Source organism: Emydura macquarii, unplaced genomic scaffold (assembly GCF_026122565.2).
Source record: "Emydura macquarii macquarii isolate MOO-44397 ecotype Brisbane River unplaced genomic scaffold, CSIRO-AGI_Emac_v2 contig_561, whole genome shotgun sequence".
In the NCBI taxonomy this organism is placed as follows: Eukaryota; Metazoa; Chordata; order Testudines; family Chelidae; genus Emydura; species Emydura macquarii.
The window spans coordinates 13,160,308-13,180,419 of NW_027130698.1; the positions used below are offsets into that span (position 1 = coordinate 13,160,308).

General features: G+C 42.8%; 1 pseudogene; it reads left to right on the forward strand.

Moving 5' to 3' along the window:
• Positions 1 to 19,659, forward strand: part of LOC137147684 (DNA topoisomerase 1-like) — a 50,373-nt pseudogene extending 30,714 nt beyond the window's left edge.
• Positions 19,660 to 20,112: the final 453 nt, after the last annotated feature.

Below are 20,112 nucleotides of genomic sequence, written 5' to 3' on the forward strand. Positions count from 1 at the left end.
TTCTTAACTCATCACATAATAACCCGCTCTCAAAGATTACTGGAACACCTCTGCTTAATATTATGAGTCTTAGCAATGAGAACCACCCTATAGGAATGGACTGAAAGGCACTTCCTAAAACACACACAATCATCAATCATTTATGATTAAGAGCAGGGGAAATATTCACTTCCTAAAACAAGGGATGGATTTTTCATTTAATATCTGGGAGTTTCTCTTTTTTTACATATTTTTATTAAGTGACATCACAGGGGAAATTTTAATATTTCAACATTTGTTTTCATTCTGAATCAGGACAAAAATTTAAAATACAAAAATATTTTGAGGAACAAAAAATTTCAGTTTGGAAATGGAAAACATTTTTAAAAATATTTTTGATCAAAATCAAATATTTCAACATTCCCGAATGGAAAAAAAATTATTTTGGCTTGTTGAGCCAAATTGGAAACATTTGGTTTTGAGTCAGTTTGACATTAAACTGTATCTGTCTATGGTGCTGCGGTGCCTCATGGGAGTAGTAGTTCAGGTTCCTCTTGCCCCCATTTTCTCTTATCGACTGGGTTCCCAGATTGAACTGCATCTTCCATCAAGCACCACATGGTTTGGTCATATGCAATATATTATGGCAGTCACATGATGATGGGTAATTAAGGCACTCATCCAGGAGACCCAATTTAAAGTCCCTGCTCCAGTGAATATTATTTATACACAGTGGAACAACTTCAGCAAGAGAGATTTGAGAGAAACCCATCCTAGAGTAGCCTATAGACCATTAGTTAGAGCACCTACTTGGAGAAGAAGACCTGAGTTCAAATCCCAGCCCCGGAATGGGTCTCGCACATCCTGAGCAAGTGTCCTTACTACTGGGCTAAAAGTTATAAAGGGGCCACCACCATCTCCTCCTCCAGCCATTTTGTGAATCTAGCAACCCTTTCTGCCTGCCCAAGCCCCCTTCCCCTCCTCCCCCCCACCGCCCCCCCCAAAAAAAAATCTGGTTTAAACTACTCAGCAAGATTGTGTCAAATTCACTAATAGTTTTGGGACCACTCAAAAATGCATTTTTGGAGAATAAGTTCTTTGACAATTTTTGCCCAGCTCTAGTTTAAGTCTTTGACAGTTTAAGAGAACCGCAGGAGTGAAAACTGAAGTTCATCTTTGGGAGCGAAGGAGGGGGTTAGTTGCTTCCCAGAGCAGCAAATCAGTCTGAGCAACGCAATCATTTTTCCTCTCTGTGACCAATGTGCAATCTTGCCACCTCTTGAGAGAAGACTGGTTTTTGTCATCTTTCTGATTCTAAAGGGATACAACAGAGGAATGAATTTCCAAATGATGGTTTTATCTCCACCCCACTGCCTCTCATTTTCTTTGGCTCTAGAATTCCTTGTGTATTGATTCTGCGATGTTTTTCTATCCTTCTCATACCATGCTCTGTTGGCTTGGACAGCTTCCCCATTACTTATGCTGAGCCTGTGAAAAGCTGTGTGTTGCTGATTTGACATTGTGAAATTTGTTGTATATAATGTTTTTTTCTGTAAGGGGGTTTGTTGAAAGCTTCCCCCCTCTCTCTCTTTCTCTTGTTTTGTTCTGTTTCATGGCTTTTTCAAGCTAATAGTAAGTGTGCTGTTGCAGCAACATATTTTGGCAGCAGGAGCTTTGATCTCTTGGACTATAGATGGAACTCTCTGGATGTAAGGCTTTTATTTCTTTTATTTTTTATCTTCATTTGCCATGGTCACAGCTGTTTGAGATTTGCATCCATTACATTGGGTTAAGTCATACTGGAAAACAAATCCTGATGGAATGTAGAGTAGATTTAGGGAGATCAGTAAATTGGGCAAAATCACGTTTTATTGAAAATGCACTTCTGAGAAGAGACTTCACACTTCCAACTCTGGATCTGCCCACCCCAGGAAACTTTGCACCAGAGTTCATAGATGTAAGCTCCATCTTGAACTGTGCAAATGTAAGGCCCACTTTCTATTCTTACAGCACATCTACGTTAATATTGGGGATTAATATTGGGGCCACTACATCAATGTAGAGAAGACATTTTTAATGTAGAGCAGCCATCAGTGTTTTAAATTTAAATTCTTGAAAGTGTTTTAAAGAGTTGTTAGGCTGAAGCAAACAACTTCATCACAATAGCAATTTGATAACTTTGGAATAAGAACGTTCAAATGTAATTGGAGGCATGATGCACATTGAGGTTTACATTAGGTGTGTGTGCGTCTGTTGGTTCCATCCACATGTAGAAGCTATTACCCTCTCTCCACATGCTAAGTTCATACATTCATAGATTTTAGAGTTGCACCTAGACTCCAATTTTGCAGACTCATCTGCACTGCTCCCATAATTTAATATTTCTAAGGCTATGTCCACACTGACGGCGGCAAAGTCGCCACCGTCAGATCGACTTATCTGGATCGACTGAGTGGTCAGTGAAGACCCGCTCAGTCGATCCAGAAGTCAACGTACTAGGCTTGGTCTACACTTACCTCGGCGATTCGGCGGCAGTCGACGGGAGTTACGCAAAGTACGCAAAGAACTTGCGTAACTCCCGTCGACTTCTGTGCTTCTCTTCTGTGTGCCTTCTTCACTGCACTGTGCCGATGGGAACCGCATTCCCGTCAACGCAGTGCTACGCCACTTGAGGAGGTGGTTTTAGTACGTCGACTTCTGGATTGACTGAGCGGGTCTTAACTGACCGTTCAGTCGATCCAAATAAGTCGATATGACGGCGGCGACTTCGCCGCCATCAGTGTAGACATAGCCCTAAAACCACCTCCTCAAGTGGCGTAGCGCTGTGTAGTGCAGTGCAGTGAAGACGGCATGCAGAAGAGAAGCACAGAAGTCGACGGGAGTTATGCAAGTTCTTTGCATACTTTGCGTAACTCCCCGTCAATTGCCACCGAATCGCCGAGGTAAGTGTAGACCAAGCCTAAGTAACTGCACCCACAAGTTATATTATGAAGTTGTCTGCCTACCTAAATTACATGCACAGTTTAGAAGTCTGAAATTTTGAATCCACAGTGAATCTTATAGTAACTTCATCTAAATCTCTGATACCTGACAAATGGAGGAACATGCATTATTGCTATTGCCTATTTTTATATCCATGTTAATAGTTATACTTTGCACTGATGTCTTGCCTTTATCTAAGGATCTCAATGTGCTTGAGACATTAATTAATTACCTACCATGCAAGGATATTGTGAAGTGCAATTGTTATTTCTCCCCTTTTATATGTGACAGAGAAATTAAATGACTTACCCAGGGTAATATAAAGAGTCTATGGCAAAAGCCAGGAGTAGCCTTTCTCACACACCTCTAGACTCTTAGACCTGGTCTAACCTAAAAATTAGACCGACCTAGCTATGTCACTCAGGGCTGTGAAAAATTTCATACCCTATGTGGTGCAGGTAGGTTGACCTAAACCTCAGTGCAGACACAGCTAGGTCAATGGAAGAATTCATCCCTCAGAGATGTGGATTGATTACATGGATTGGAAAAAAAACTCACTGTTGACATAGGAAGCATCTACACAACACTACAGCTGTAGTGTAGATATATTCCCCCAGTCTTTGTTTTCATCCATGGTACTGCCTTGGAAAGAGTTGGTGATGCACTGTGTGTATGTACATAGATACCCTACAGACATGCATTTTTAAGGAGAATTATATAGAAATAGGTATATAGAATATTGCATGATAGGAGATACCAAATGTGTTAATGCCCAGAAAGGGAAATGCCTTGCATTTCTGCTGAAAAGACACATTCTTCTTGTTGAAAAATGACACATTCCAGCCCTTATGAGCATTGTATGTATAGTTAACAGTTAAGGCAAATATGTGAGAGATCTGATTTTCTGCTGCAAAAAACCTGTCAGCTACCAGGGGAAGATTTTTGTGGCAGGCATTCCAAAATATACATTGTAATTGAGCAGCAGTACAGCTTACAATGTAACTTATTATAACTGCTATTTTAATATTTTGTAGGAGGAAAAAAGGTAGTAGAAGCAAAAACAATGAAGGGAGCTTGAGAGCATTGAAGTTTCCTCCTTAAACAGAATTGTCTTGTTACTGTGCTATGAGTTCTGAGAGGGAGTAAAAATCTAGGAGGCTGTTGTCTTTCTAATTTTTTTCCCTTTGGTTAACAATGAATGACAATTCAGGTTTGAAACCTTTCATTATATTATGTGAGAGGATGATGCTTCCTTAGCATTTTACATTTCATTTAAACAACAACAAAAAATTACAAAGCTCATCAGTTGTATAGCTAACCTTCCAAATGTGGCCCATGCAGTCCTACTGATTCTGAAAATAGACTGGAACAACAGCTCAGAAAGATGCAAAGTGTCCCCTTTCACCAGGCGTGTGTTTAACCTGAAGCCTAATGACAACAAAATGAGCCATTTCACTGCTGATCATTTTAGAAAAGCCATCCATCTATCCTGGCTTTGTGGACAGAAGCTGAGTAGAGTACTTCGGCTTACTGATCCCTGTCACCCTTTACCTAAAGAAATTGTATACAGTTGTGCCATTGTGACGCTGTTTTACCAGTACCCATCAATCCCAATATGTAGTGCCCTCTTCTATTCCAGTAATGAGCTCTCCTGAGCAGAGGCTCTTCCCAGCACACTAGTGTTATTCTATAAGCAAAATACTCACTGGGGGACAAAACTGTGTCCAGCAAACCTTTCATGTGTGAGTTTAACCGGTGTCTGGAGCTGAAAGCTTTGTGTGAACTTAGCCATTGTGACAGCAATTTGTAAAGTGTGACTAGAAAAATGCTCTCCTGGCTACAGTGATTCCCAGAACCCACCACCAAGGCTGGCACTAACTGAAGTTCTTGTTGGCAGTGTGTCACGGAAGATCTCTCTAGTTTAGGAGTGAAACACATCTGTAGAGCAGTGCTACCCTGGCTGTCGTATCCATCACATCTTGTTGGAGACTTGATGTTGTAGACTTCAGTATCCAGGACTGTCGATGCAGCCCCTTGCAAGAATCTTAAATGTCACGGGGATAAAACATTCCAGTTTCAAGGAATTTCAGATTACTGTCCTATTCCAGTGTAGGTGATGCCAGATGCATTAGGGGCTGCAAGGAGGACAAACTAAGTCTGTGGTCCTTCTGAATTACATTTCCTCTTTTGGCCCACCAGAAACTGTCAGTAAAGGTGGAAAAATGTAAGTCAATTGAAAAAGTCTTGACAAAGTCCTTGGGGCCTGACATGTCAGAATACTCCCTGTTCTTCCTGAAATAGAATTTTTGTAAATTTAACTTTTTAAAAAATTGCTTGCTTCCTTTTTTATTTTTTAATCCTTCACTGGTGACTCTTTTCCTCCCATGTGCCTAAAGTGATAATTCATTTTTCATTATCTTTTCCATTCCCAGGTGGCTTGGTTTCTTTTAATTTTACTTAATTGATTATAACTAATTGACTCTCGCTTTGGGGAATAGAGGCTTCTGAGCCTGCTGGGTTTTTTTTAATTTTATTGTTTTTGCAAAGTTATTTCTCAGGATGTGAATTTAAAAGTTGCTCTTAACTTTCCTCTAACAGTTATTAACTTCCCCCATGTTAATGAACAGAAGAGCAGCTCTTCTGGCAACTTGACTCTGTTGAGGGGTCAGCAAAAGAGCTGCCTGGAGAAATTAGCTGCTTCATTGCAAGTGCACAATACAGCTGGTTGGATACTTGATAGTGGTAGAGATCCATTCAGGAAGAATGGACATCATGCTGCAAAGGTAAGTGCCTGTCCTGACATAATGAGAGGAGGCAACGTGCTTTGGTTAGTTAGGATTTTGGACTAGGAGTTAAAAGACCTAAGTTCTGATCCTGGCTCTGTTACAAATTCACTCTGTGGCCTTGGGCAAGTGTGATAGAGTGCTCAGAAGGTCAGGTGGCCTAGCAGTTAGCGCACCTAGTATCCAGTCCTTACTTCCCTGGCCAGGTCGCAGAAGTCCCTGATTCATGACCTAAGGCTGAGAATTTTCTGGCCTCCACTTGCATCTGGACCTCAGCTCTTAAGTGTGTGTGGTAGGGGAACCTGGGCCCTCCATCTCACCAGGTCCCAGACAAGGCCCTGTGTAAAGCAACACCTGCAAGGCCCTCCTAGCAGACAGTCTAATTCCACTGCCCTGGACTTCCTACCAAAGTCCCTCCAGTGTGGGGCATGGCTCCTATAGCCCAAACTGACTGTAGCAACTCACCTGGAGTAGTGCCTCTTTGTGGACTTTTTGAATTGTCCTGCTCACAGCCTCAGATCCTTCTGGGCAAGGTGGATGTAAGGTTGGAGGGGACCTAGCCCCACAATGTCCTTACAGTCAGAGTACAGATCACTTACTGTTGCGCGCTTCCTAGTCTCCTCAATGGTCTCACTGAATCAGGGACACAGTGCTGCTCCCCCGGCAGCTGTCCAGGCCATCGGGCTTGTAGTGAAGCTCCACTCATGAGGAGAGGCAGAGCCACCTCTTTGCCAGGCAGCCCTGAACTGAGCCAGGAGTTTTCTCCTTTTCTTCCCCCTCCAGTCCTGGCTGGGCTGGGCTAGCTGGGTCCATAGGCTCTCTTTAACCTTTCTTCTGCTGGCGTGAGGTTTTTTTGCACCATCCCAGAGGTCACAAAGGGCCTAATTCAAAGCTTGTTGAGTCAGTAGACTCCATTGACGTCAATGGGATTCAGATCTGGCCCTACTCAACTCCTCTGCATTTTTGGCTTGCTGACACTTAAGATAGGCCAAGAAAGATTTTAAGGCTTGCCTCGAAGCAAGTTTCCCAGGATGCTTTGCATTTAGGATAAAGATGTCTAATGCAGAATGGATTTGGATACCCTATTTTGAAAGCTGTTTTAAGATATATGTTTTTTATAATGTACTAACTCCAAAGTATAGAATGGATGAAATTATCCCCCCAAAAGGCATAAACACTGACGAACCACCAGATGTTGAGACAACTGGAAAGTGGCAGTGTTATAGGGAACCTAAGATAAGGAAAAGTGTGTGCCAAAAAGAGGAAGTAGATATGGACCAGAATGATGCACAATAAGGATAAGAAGAGTATAATTGCCCCTAAATTACAGGGGTAGTAAGACCATTGACAGGCTGAATGCAGACTGTCAGAAACTACAGGGAAGATCTTCTGCAGCTATTGGTAACTGTATGCCTCTCTGTGTATGTGCTGTCTTTACTAATTGAGTGGTTAATAAATCCAATCAAAGCCAACTTAACTGAGGTTTGTAGTTATCAAATGAATCTGAATGCAAAGAATGTTACCAACTAAATTCATAATCAAATCAAGAATTCTCATCAGTCATTAGCTATTGATTGGTTATTCATTACTGAATAACTGATAATGATCAATTATCAGTAGCTTTATCCTCACTGCTTTTTTTTTTTTAAGTGTGTTTCCACCATTTGTTAACGAATGCATGTTAGCATCCTGCTCTAAAATCCTGTTGTAACTTTTACAATAGATTCCTGGTGTATGACCAGGGCTCCTAGAGGCTATGATAATATAAATAATAATAATAATGCTCCTACTCTGGGTTAAAACCATGTGTGGTCAACCACTGGCAGAAGGCATATTGCTAACTTCATCTAACTACCTCATGGTAAAAACTACAGGTGCCTGGTCTCCACTAGGGTTTTACAGCAAGATAACTATTGCATGGTAGTTATCTCACTGTCAAAAGGAAAAGCACCTTTTTGGCCGTGAAGACAAAACTTCAGTTTCCCCATCTTTGCCATCAGGCTAATTATACTTATTTTCTTATGTTTTGAGATCCTTAAAAGAACAAGATTAGATAAGAGAAGTGTTTTTATAAATAATTATAATTATTGCTGAGACACCTGGCTAAGCTGTAGGAACAAAACTGCTACTTAATTAGGCTTCCCAATATAGCGATTTCCTACCATGGTTCTTTCTTTGGGAGCAATGTCTCCCTTTAATGTGTGAGGTGGGGAAAAGTTGTGGCCTATGGACACTAATGGCCTTTATATGTATCCCAGAAAACATAATTATGTGGTGGTAGGGAATGAATACTTGTATATGATTCCCGTATGTTGTTTGTTCAGAAGCTGCTTTTTCCTGTTTCTGGCTTCTTTTCAGCTATGGCTAAGGGAAGGAAGAGTGCAGGCAATTCCTCACTTCTGAACAAGATCTTGATCAAATTGCCTGTGAAAGTAGTTATTCTGGATTTTTTTTTTAAATGGTAAAAAGGGCCTTTTCTTTATGGCATGATGCTATTTTCATTAATCTATTTGTTTTTTCTTACACCCTTCTCTGTGCTACTTGGTGGGCACCGCACTTGTTTCCCTGTTTTCTTTTGTGAATTAAGAGTGAAATATGCAGGCTTCCTGCCATGTTATGAAAGCCGGTAAGTGTTGGGTTTTTGTTTTCTGTTTTGTTTTTCCGTCTTGAAGATGTGCTTTACCCAAGAGCACCATCTGCTGGAAGTCGTGTCACTCCATTGCTTTGAGTTGCACTGTTGAACTGTACCATGCTTGTGGGGAAGTATGGCTATAGAGAAGTGAGAGCTTGCAAATCGATGCCCAGTGGGCATGCTCACTTTTCATTTAGGAAATGCAAAAGCCCTCTGCACGCTTCATGTTTGTTAGCTTTGGAAGGCACAGCATCTTGTTGGTCTTCTCATGTATCACTTACCTACTCTTTAGCAGCAATGCTGGAGAGAGAGAGATCTTCAGAGCTCCCTGTGTTTCCTTGTTTGGTGGGCTTTGAGTCTCTGTCTGCACTCTCTCCCCAGGCACTTTGCTCTCACCACCTGCTTTTTTCCAGCACATCTTTTTTTTTTTTTTTTTTTTTTATTAGTCTTGGTTGTCACTTGCACTTGCCATCACTTGCCATCTCCATTCTGGCACTCTCCCATTATCATCCAAGCACCTTGACCTGAGAGCAAGTCTCTCTGGGAATTGGAAGCCCAGCCCACCTCAGGAGATCACGGCATCTGAAACAAAAAAGTTTCCTCATATTTTCAGGCTCTTCAAGTCCAACACGAAACTCAGTGAATGGCCTGAGATTTCAGAAAAGAATGTCGGTGGGGAAATACCGGTTCCGTACACTCCATGTGAGCAACGTCCCACAGCTCCCCTCAGAAGCTGAATGCATGCTAGCACGGTTGTCTGCAATGAAACAAATACCTCTGTGTAGTGGTCCCTCGCTCTCAAGTGGGGAGGGAAGCCACTCTACCTTGCTGTGTTGGGCAGCTGCAGTCAGGCTCAGGTCCCACCAGCGGGCTGAGCAGCAAGATGTCTAAATCTCATAGCTGGGGTAAACAACCATTAGCAGTCTACTGCTTTAGCTCCCTCGGGTGCAGCCGAGCAGTCATCAGTCTCTAACCCAGAGTCTCCTGGCTAGGGCTGACATCAACCAAGAGTCTGTAAAGGAAGCTGCGGCCAGGAGCAGGCTCTATCCCTAGCCTTCTGGCTAAGGCAGCCAGCAAACAAACAGTCTTGGCGCTCTGGCCCTCAGTCAGGGTGGAACTAGCAAGCAGGCCTCCTGACCTAAGGTGGGTTAGGTGGCAACAGGGGAACCTAGGCCCATCCTACTCCACTGGGTCCCAGTCCAGGGCCCAGCAGCGTTCCGCCACTGGATCAGCAGGGATCCAGCCTCAACACACTGACCTGGATTCAGGCAGCAATGCAGCTGGATTGTGGTCGGCTGTTCCTGGGCTATTTCCTACCTTTGCCTCATCATCCATTTCCCCAGGGTACACTGCCAATGGCAGTCCCATTAGATCCTCGGCGTCCTGGTCGGCTGGCAGCTCGGGCAGTTGTGGTGAGTGCTCATCGCTGAAAAGTTCTCTTCAGAACTGTCTGTCTTTCTCAGCAGCTCCTGCTCAACTGAGCTGCAGGCCTTCCCTTTATACTTCCTGTCCTGCCCTGGTATTTCCAGCAGGGTGGGTTTGGCTCATCAGGGGAGTGTAGAGGTCCCTCACTCTTGAGTCCAGAGGGAGGCCACTCTGCCTCACTATACTTTTAAATCAATAACTTTCTATCTATATATATCACATCAAAACATAGACATAAATCCAGTGAAACCTTTAAAATGAATAATTGACAAATTAATAAGCTTGTGAAGAGAATAAACCCAGTGCACCTGTAGATAAATTAAATGGAAAATTACCCAGGAGGTGGGGGAGAACCTCACTATGTGTATTTCCATGTACCAAACCAAAACGTGATTTAATAATAAAACACACATCTCTTGAACTAGTCTCTGTTTGCAGAGTAGGGTCTTGTTAAACTTATTTAAAAGTCTCTTCTGTTATCTATTGAAGTTACAATTTGTAAAAGAGACAGTAAATGATTTCCATTGATTTCCTCAAAGTTCCTTGTTTCTAAACATGTTATCAACAGAAACAGAGCCTGTAATGTAAAAGGATACAGACATTCTCTAATTCTTTCCTTTATGGGCTTTTGTTCTGGGTCCACATTTTCATAATAAACTGATTTTTTACTCTAATCTTCCTTTCTCCCTACATCCTTTGGTATTCTCTAGGAGTTAAACTAGTGACTTAAATAAATAATAAAGTAATGCACAAAATATAATTTGTATTGACTGTTACATTTTCCCCCCACTTAGGAATTCCAAAATTCCAAAGCCTCTGAAAGGACACAAGCAGAAAGAAGTTTGTCATGACAACATAGCACCTTGGACAGAAAACGTACAAGGATCTGTCAAGTACCTCATACTGAATGCCAGCTCTGAAATGAAGGTTAGTAATGCCCCAGGGTTAAAAAACCAAGAAATCAAGAGAAAACCTAGATTTATAGGAATTACAAATGGGAAAATCCCATAGTCCATTACCTTGCCTGCAGAAGGCACTGTAATTCTCAGAGAGAGGACACAGTGAATACCAAACTGGTTACAAACTTGATTTTAGCCAAGATACAAAGCTACTGAGTCTGTTTGCAAAGCAAACACAGAATCTTGATCCCACTGATGATGATTTTGCTTCAAGTGTCCGTATCATAAAAATAGCATCAAGATGGTTAACTGGACGGGCAGTCTCTGTAAAAAGGCCCCAAGGAGTGAATGGACCAGGTGCCTGAACTCTTAAATCATTTCTCTCTAGACCATGTTTGAATGGTGTTCACCTTTAAATGAGGAAGATGATATTTCCACTCTTGGAACTAGGGATGTGATTCCCTGATTGAGGAGTCGCACTTGAGCTTGGCCTCAGTGAACTAGGGGCTAAAAATGGGATGTAGCCACAGTGGCATGAGCTATGGGAGGGGTGAGCCACCTCCACTATGTGCCCATCCAAGACACTATATATCTACATGGAAGGGTAAGCCCATCCTGCAGCTTGCGCTGCCTGGCTTATTCTATCTTTAGCATGCTATCTCAGTGAGAGCTAGCGAGAGTATGTCTCCTCAAGCTGGGAATCTCATCCCCATATCGATATGTAGACATATCCATAGGAGCATTTTCCTGTCTCTAGTGGTAATAATCTCATATCTAGAATCTGCTAACCTAGCCTTGCCAGAGATAACGTTGCCACTCGTGGGAAAAGATGGCCAGCTCCAATTCCATGCCAATAAAACCCTCCTGCACCCCACACCATCGTGCAGTCTCTCTGTCTATGCACACAGAAAACTGCTCAATTCAGAGACTGTGTATTGGTGGGACGTTGGCAGGGGCAAAGCCAAACTAGACTGGGAACACTTCTGAGCAGGGATTGGGTGTTCATGGGTATCTGTACAGCACCTAACACAATAGGGCTTCAATACTGTTTGCGGCCTTTGGGCACTAGCATATCTAAATATGAGATACTGTTGATAACAGACCTGAACTGAGGATAATTAGTGTATTCCCTCTTCTAGGTCTGTGCATCCAGTGACTTTCAACAGCACTCACCCTGCTTGGTTCTGTTTTAATGGTGGCAATGCTGCATTGAGGAATAGAGTATCTGATTCACAGATGAGCTCCAGTCATATGAATCTCATTTTAAAAGTGCTCTCTGAAATACGTTCCAAATATTATTTGAAATGATCCCACTTTCCTCCCTCCTCTTCCTGTTCCTGCTGCAAATCCCTCTACGGAACATCTGAACTAGACAATTTCCAGTGTCTGTCCTCTTTTCTAGAGTAACAAAATAATACATTACAATGGTTCCAGAATCCTTGTCTCCCTGAGCCTAGCACTGAAAATATTAGTCAGTAGGGCTTGTTTTGAATCCTGTGCATTGTAAATGAAGAGAGATATTCAAAGGGCAGCTAGATGCTAAGATTTACCTTCCAAGATCCACATCAACCCTTGACAGACAGTCAGAACTATTTATGCCCTTAGAAAAACGTTCCTTGCAGATGAATGACAGTTACAGTAACTGGTCTCAGGGTCTGCTTTAAGCTGCATAATGTACTGCTCAATATCCTTTGATTAGAGCAGAGATTCCAACCATCTCTGAAGAACGCTCCCAGTATATAAATGCGCTGCAGGAGTGGCAAATGTATTTACACCAGATGCTGTTTTTTCTGTTGCTCCCAAAAGTTCATCCACATCCCTGAATTCCTGCCTGATGAATGACTGTGGCTCCATCTAGTGGCTGTACGCAGGCACCAGCTATCTTCAGTGCTGTGTGAGGCCTCTGCGATTTTGCAGAAGTGTTCCCAACAAGTTAAAAATGGGGATTTCGAGCTGCTGCTATGACAGCTTGTGATTATTTAATGTTTAATAATTTAGTAAATCTCCTTCAGGAAATAGAAGTTGAAGGGTGACTTATGTTTCCAAGGGAGCACAGAAACTTGCCACATTTTAGAAGTGCTTAGCAGCACCTCGTAAGATCCACCTCGTGCTTGATTTTACCTGTGTGAATATATGGGAGGCTCAGTCAAAGACACAATATTTGGATCTGGAGGCTGAACGCACCAAAACTTGGGGATGCTCAGATCCAGAGACTTTGATTCGGTTCACTAGGGAAATGACTTCTCAGGACCATAATACTGAGAACCCTTCTATGTGCCATGTGATATGTGAAATCCAATCCTGGATTTGGATTCCAAACCTCTCAGAGATGGGGGATATTTGGAGCTGGGTTTTTCATTTGGTCCCATCTCAAATGTGTTTGAGAAAGAGAAATACTTATATTTTTAGTCCCCTTTTTAGTCTTTTATTTTATTTTATTTTCCTTTTATACCAGGGAGAAAAGGTCAGGGAAAAGTATGAATTTGCCTGAAAACTGAAGGCTTGTGTGGACAGGATTCGAACGCAGTATCACCTGAACTGGAGGTCCAAGAAAATGAAGCTGCAACATCATGTGGTTGTGCTTTATTGACAAGGATGAAGTCTTGAAACAGAATGGCTGAGGCCCACTGGGGGGACACACAGGATGGCTAAAGGAGACTGAAAATGGGATACAAACCACATATTTCTGATTCCAGTCCAGCTTAATAGTTCAGGTTGGGAATGACCAAAAGCAGTTGCTGTCTGATATCCATTCAGTGAATGGATGACCTGTATGACCTGGTGGTTATTAGTCGAAACCCAGCTGGCACTGATTTGTACCATTGCTGGCAATCTCAGAAGAGAAACCCAGAACAGAATGAACATGGAGACTGAAGTAACCTCTTATCCTTAGAAGGTCCATCTATGTCAGGGCTGAGGCATGTTAAGCTGAGGCAATATGGCAGAAGCTTGCCTTGCCAAAATACCTCTTCTGTGGATCAACAGAAGGTATCATTCTTTAGGGCTGTCAATACAGAACCTTTTGTGAGCGCTAAATTCACATAAAAAATGCCTCCTGTTGTTTGATAGAGCACTGAAGAGTTACACACATCAGCACGTCTCTGTAGGTCTCTTAACAGCACAGCATATATGGTACCTGTCAGGTTTCAGAAGTTTTCCACTGGGGAATGCTCAGTTGTCTCTCACTTTAGAATTGCCTGTGTCTCTGTCCCATGCAACCTGGAGTTATCAATTATTAACTGGTATCAGAACTTCTGAAGGGCGAACTGGAGGCTAAGGATGATGTTACTTTGGATAAATAAATGCAATCTTCACCCCACATACGCACGATTTAAAATCTTTTGCTCCCAAGCACAGTGCTGGGTGCTATCGGATAGGCATTTCAGGAGTCGTAGTTCGCACATGATGGGTATCTTGTGTGGACAGGCGACAATGGTTCAATGATACATAGTGCTGCCCTTTGGATCTTCTAAATGACTGAGGACAAATGAGCCAACCAACGTTTTGTGCGGCCGGTCCCCCTGCAGTGGTCTCCTCACTTAGTGTGAGCTTGCCTCTGGGGGGAAAATGATTCTGCTGAATGGGGGACTTATTGGGGGACTTTCCATCCATCCGCAAGAAATGACAATCCTGGGCATTTTGTCATCCTTTTAAAAGCCCAGGTTAAGGCTGTGTCCATACTTCATTCCCTCGTGCTTGGTTACGGGCAGAGGTCTGATCGGTGGGCACCTTACGTACTGTCTCATGTGACTTGCAGTAGCTGCGGACGCAGTAGAACATGTCACGATCTTAACAGCTAATGCCAGCTTTCCTTCCTCCCCCACCCCTCCCAAGTGAATTTAGTGCTGGCGAAAGATATCAGGCTCCCAGCCCTCTCTCTAACCACCAAGCAGGCAGGGGAGGGAGGGAGTGGGAGGAGCCTAATTCTTTTGTTTTCCTTTCAAATCTAACTCCCTCTCAGATCATGTTTTGAGTGAGACTTCTTGCCCCTGGGGAGATTCTGGGAAAGGTTATTAGGTTGCAGAGCTCGTGAATAATTCAAGCCCCTTCATTAGCATTCAGCCACATCACCTCAATTGTCACTCACCAAAGGTTACTCTTTCCATCTTCTTTCAGCTGACCTTGTCCCCAGCCACCTCCCTTCTCCTTCACCCACGCCCTCCTCCCTTTTTTAAACAGGCACCGGTTTTACACTGCCTGTCTGTGCCAACTTCCTTTCCAGATCGACCCCCCTCAGGACTCCTCTTCTAATTCCAAAGTTCAGACGCACCGTGGGGATTTCCTATCAGTGTTGTTCAGACCTCTTGATTGTACGAGCCGCCACAGTAGGCCAGTGGAGATTGACTCTGGGACCGTCAGACCAAAAGCACAAGCCTCTCTCACTTGAACTAAAGAAATAACTTGATTAGCTGGTAGCAGCAGTAGGCTTCTACCCTTTTGAGGCCAGCTAGTGTATAGGGGGACATGGCACATTTAGTGTGTTAGAATTGTAACTCCCTGGGTATCTCCTGAGCAGACTGGTAGGTTAACTCATCATCTTGGGGTGATAGGAGGATGTTTCTGGCAATGGCTGACACCCACTCTCCTCCTTCATCTTTTCTGTCTCACTGATCTATAATAATAATACTTTGCAGCTCTGTAGTGCTTTCAGGCCTAAGGAAATAAGAAGTTAATCTTTGAATCATGCCTATGAGGAATTTCCCAGCAGTGGGGGGGATTGAGGAATAAGGAGGCTGAGTGATGGGCAAGGTTACACAGTAAGTTTGCATCAGAATCAGGTGTGGAATCCAGATCTCTCAACTCCCCAGCCTCTGTTTCCCCTTGTCCTGCTTCACAGTACTTTTCCAGCATTGAATCTGTACCCTGTGGTGCACTGAGAACTGTTAAAATTATAAAAAATCACTTAAACTTCTCAGGAGTTTTCCTGGTCCTGTTTGCAGGCTAGGGTCTCTGTAGGGAAGCTTGCAGTCTAGGACTTTCAGCAGTCAGTCTACAAAGAGCCAGCCTACAGCAAGATGGGTGAGTTGTACTTCTCTACTTTAGGGAGCAGCCTGCTTTGTCTCTCTCTGTTTTTGGTTCTTGTGTGTTAAGGTTCTGGATTTTAAGAAATAAAGACGTGTTACACTGCTACCTTCCAGAAAGAGTGTTTGGTGTTTTTATCTAATTTCTCTCTGTGTTTGCCATGAACATAACATACCCCTGGAATTATGTTGTCAAATTCAAAAGGGCAAGGAGGTGGGGAAACAAAATATAGTGTTGGTGTAAGGTCCTAGCCTGACAGACCTGGAAGATAAAGTCCTGTATTTATCCACAGAATGGTTAGAGCATGGGCAATGGTAGTGGGAGATTCCCTTCCCTGCAGTATCAATTTGTGACCTCTAGAGATTGCCACTTAATACTCAGTGCTTGTCTGTGGTCATTAGACAATTGTTGTACACCCATCAGTCCACAGCCTGCAGTGACACAGCTTCAAGAGAGAGTTCTTTGTCCATGCCCTTTGGAATCCTGAGCTGCTCCCATCACCCTTCCTTCAATACCCCTTGTTAATTAATACACCTTCTTAGAGCTTCAGGCTGAGACTCTGAAAGACACCTAAGGGATCTGGATGCCCCGTTCCCATTAATTAATCTCTGCCTGGAGGTTGTTTCAGCTATCCAGGATAGCCTGCGTGACATTCCCTAATGACCTGGAACTCAGTGGTCTAAATTAAAAAACAAGATTTGTTAAGAAAAGACAGAAATCAGATTAGAACAAAAGAAACACTGCATAATAAACCTAGCTCTTCAGTTTCTAGAGATGGATGCCCTTTCCCGACTTGTTCTCTTCTTCCTTTGCCCCATTAGCAGAGAGTACGTCAGAGCTACAACCTTCCCTTTCAAGTGTCTTGTGTCCTCTCCTTCCTTTCCTCTTCCTCACTCAGAGACCTGTTGTACTTTTCCTGCTTTCTTTGATGTACCTGGATTTTTATCATACCAGAGGCCCCTCATCATCCTGGTGGCCCAGCTGCCCTTTCTATTGTCTCTATCCCAAATCCATTCATGAGTACATTCAGGGTTTTGGATAAATAATTTCCATTCCTGTTCTCATCTGACAACTCCCATGAAGGTGGCTCATGCTCTATTTATTTCTTTTTCTATCCATCTTCTCATCTCTGCTACCGCAGATGTATGTGTCCCCACTCCAAGAGCTGTCTGCCCTTTGGTTGTCCTTAGCCTCATGCCTTTAACTATTAAGTGTCCTGACTGGAGGCATTAGCCTGAAGCAAACTCAACTTAATTTAAAGACAAAGGGCTTCATATATGACTCTGAACATTAACTCTAGCTCATGCTGACTAAACAGAACTCTTCTAAAAAAGATTTTAAATCTGTCAAGGGGTGTTCATTCTTCACACCCGTTTAGCACTGGACTGGGCATCAGAATCCCTGAGGTCTATTCCCAGCTCTGTGTGACTTCAGCTCCCTGCCAAGATTCCCGTAAGAAAACACATTAGTGGGGGGTTAGGCCGGTGGGGACTAGATGGAGGCCAGTGGATTCATTTCATATAGACAAGCAAACAGCTTTAGACAGGGCCAGCCTTTTCTTGCTAGGTTGGATATTGAGAGGCAAATTAAATTAAATTGAACTCGTCCACGTTCCATAACCAGTTCCCCAGTAAAGCTGAACGATGATATCTATGAAGGTATCCCGGATTTAAGATTTAGCACATATAAACCCTGGCACAAGCAAAATGACTGAATTGTGGCCAAACCTTCTTTTTAAATTTTCTTTCTGTGTTTAGAGAGGAGTTTGTACAAGAGAGAGGCTCAGAATGAGACCCAGCTACTTTTTACCCCCTTTCTGATACAGAAGGATGTGATGTCACTGCAGCATGACGTCCTGGGGCTAAAGACAACTGCAGTGTGATGGATGCTGTCCTGTTTTTAAGGTGGCTCTGAGAGCAGGTAACGAGAAAGAAGGGGAGATGGCAGATGCTGTTGGCTGCGGTTTGCTGTGAGTGGAGCACGTTAAGCTGCACCTGGAGCTCAATGGAGAAAAACACGTGGTTGTATTTGATTTCCTGGGTAAAGACTGCACCCAATACTACAACAGCGTCTGTTGAAAAGAAGGTAAAAGCAAAGGAAAATCACCTGTTAAATACTGGGGAGGCAGCTTGGTCTAGGAGAAAGGGCACTGGAGGGGGAGTCAGGACATCTGGGTTCTTGGCTCTGCCAGTGATGTGCTACATGATCGTGGGCAAGTTGTTTCTGAGCCTCTGGTTCCCCTCCCACCCCCTTTATCTGGCTTGTCTATTTATATTGTAAGCTCTTTGGGGCAGGGTCTTTGGTCTTATCTGTACTAGAAAGCTGCATCACTTTCAGGTGGTATTTTAAACTGACTTTGTCCAACCTGTGACAAAGGTAGAGACATGCTAACTGCAGTTTAAAAACAACTTACTTGCGTTTGGTTTGAATAGATTAGCAATCAGTTTCAGTAAAATCAAAATAAGCCACTATTAAACAGAAAACTGTCTACATTGCACTTTCTTCAGTTCAGCTAAACTGGTTTGGAATCACACCTTAAGTTAAACTGGTGCAACTTTCTTGTGCAGACAATGCCTGCTCACCACATGTGTGCACAGCACCTAGCACATTGGGGCCCTGATCTCAGCTGGAACCTTTAGGTGACAATAATAATTGCCCAGAACGGGCAAACTGTTCAATATACACCTCTTTTGCCTTGGGATGCTGGTACTACATAGAGTTACTTGACTCTGCCATTTGTCAATGATCCTAATAAAAAACACTCAGTGATTTTGCAAAGGTAAGAGGATAAAGCTTGGCTATTTTGTGTTGAGCAATAAACCTTTAGTATATGGTTATAATATTGTACTTTGCCATTATAATACCTTCCAGAGAAGAATTTCAAGGCATTTTCTAGACATTAGTTAATTAATCTCCATAACATCCCTGAGAATGAGGTAACTATTATCTACTATTGTACAGATGGGTGCACGGAGGCACAGAGAAGTTAAATGTCTTGCTTGAAGTCAAATAAAGTTAGAGGAAAAGTTGGGATTAGAATCCAGGAGTCTCCATGCTATAGAGACTCTCCCCATCCACTGTGCATTTGTCCCAAAAGCCTGCCTATCTCTCTAGACCTGGTTTAAGGGAAGAGAGTCTAAATTCAAACTTCTCTTTTATGTTTTGCAAAACATTATCTCCTTCAATTGCAAGAAAAATGTTAATTAAACACGCAACATGTATTTTGATGTCTTAAACGGAAATCTGTATGATGAAAACAGTGGCTTCCTGTATGAAAGGAATTCCAGTCCTCCTTTCAAGAGAATAACATTCCATTTAAAAAAGGCCTTGTAGTTTGCTGAAAAGTAGTTGAACCTCAAACAAAAGCCTAGACTTGTCGGAGTGGCTTCTAAATTTGGCAAAACAAGCTCTTCTGTCCCTAGGAAATACCAAATATTATACTAGTAGTCAGCAGATTTTTTTTTTTCAACCAGATGACTTTCATTAGAAATGGAAGCTTATGAATGGCCATCCATTTGCACATGCATTCTGGAAATCTGGCATTTCACCTTTTAGATTCAGGATTTGGACAACTTGAGTTGGGACAAGGGAGCTAGGAATCCGTTATCTGCCTCACGTGGAGTAGCCTGACTAAACCTAATTACCCAATACACGTGGTATGAAAAGGTGCAGACTCAGATATGTAGTAGTTTAGCTCCGTGGATTCTCTCAGATGTGATCAATGCAGTTTCCTGCCCATTTTGGACAAGTGCCGTAGTTACTAATGCAAACCCCAGGACCTGAAGTTCATCTTCGGGATGTGCTGACTGATGATATTCTGTTCTGTTTTAATAAGGTGTTTGCAAATCTCTAACCATTTATGGAGAACAAGCAAGAGGGAGCTGATCTATTTGACAGGCTGAACATGAGTACAGGTGGTGGTGATGGTGATGATTAATGCTCACTTATTGAATTTGGCAGCTCTTATCCACACAGTTGGCTGCCAGATGGTGAGAGAACACAGGGAGGCAGGAAAAAGACTCTTCCACTGCAGCTTTATCTAGTCACCGGGCTTGATGGACAGCACAACTAGCAAACAGGAGTGAGGATAATAACATCCATGCATGATTTGGTGGGGGCGGATGGCGGCAGATACTAGTCCCGTGTCCCTTTCCCTGTTGATGCCAAATTTAGGATATGTCTTTAGTGAAGATCAGTTCAAGAAAAATGTTTTTCTCCCACATGGGAAATGAGCATCAGTGGTCTCATTCTAACCCTCAACAAATTATCTTTGTTCTTCCAATTAATTTAGCCTTTGCTTAAGTACAGCAAATGTATAATACATTCCAGAAAGGTTATTTCACAAAGCTGTTTGAAATACCCTCCCCCAAGAGATGTTCCAGCAGGTTTT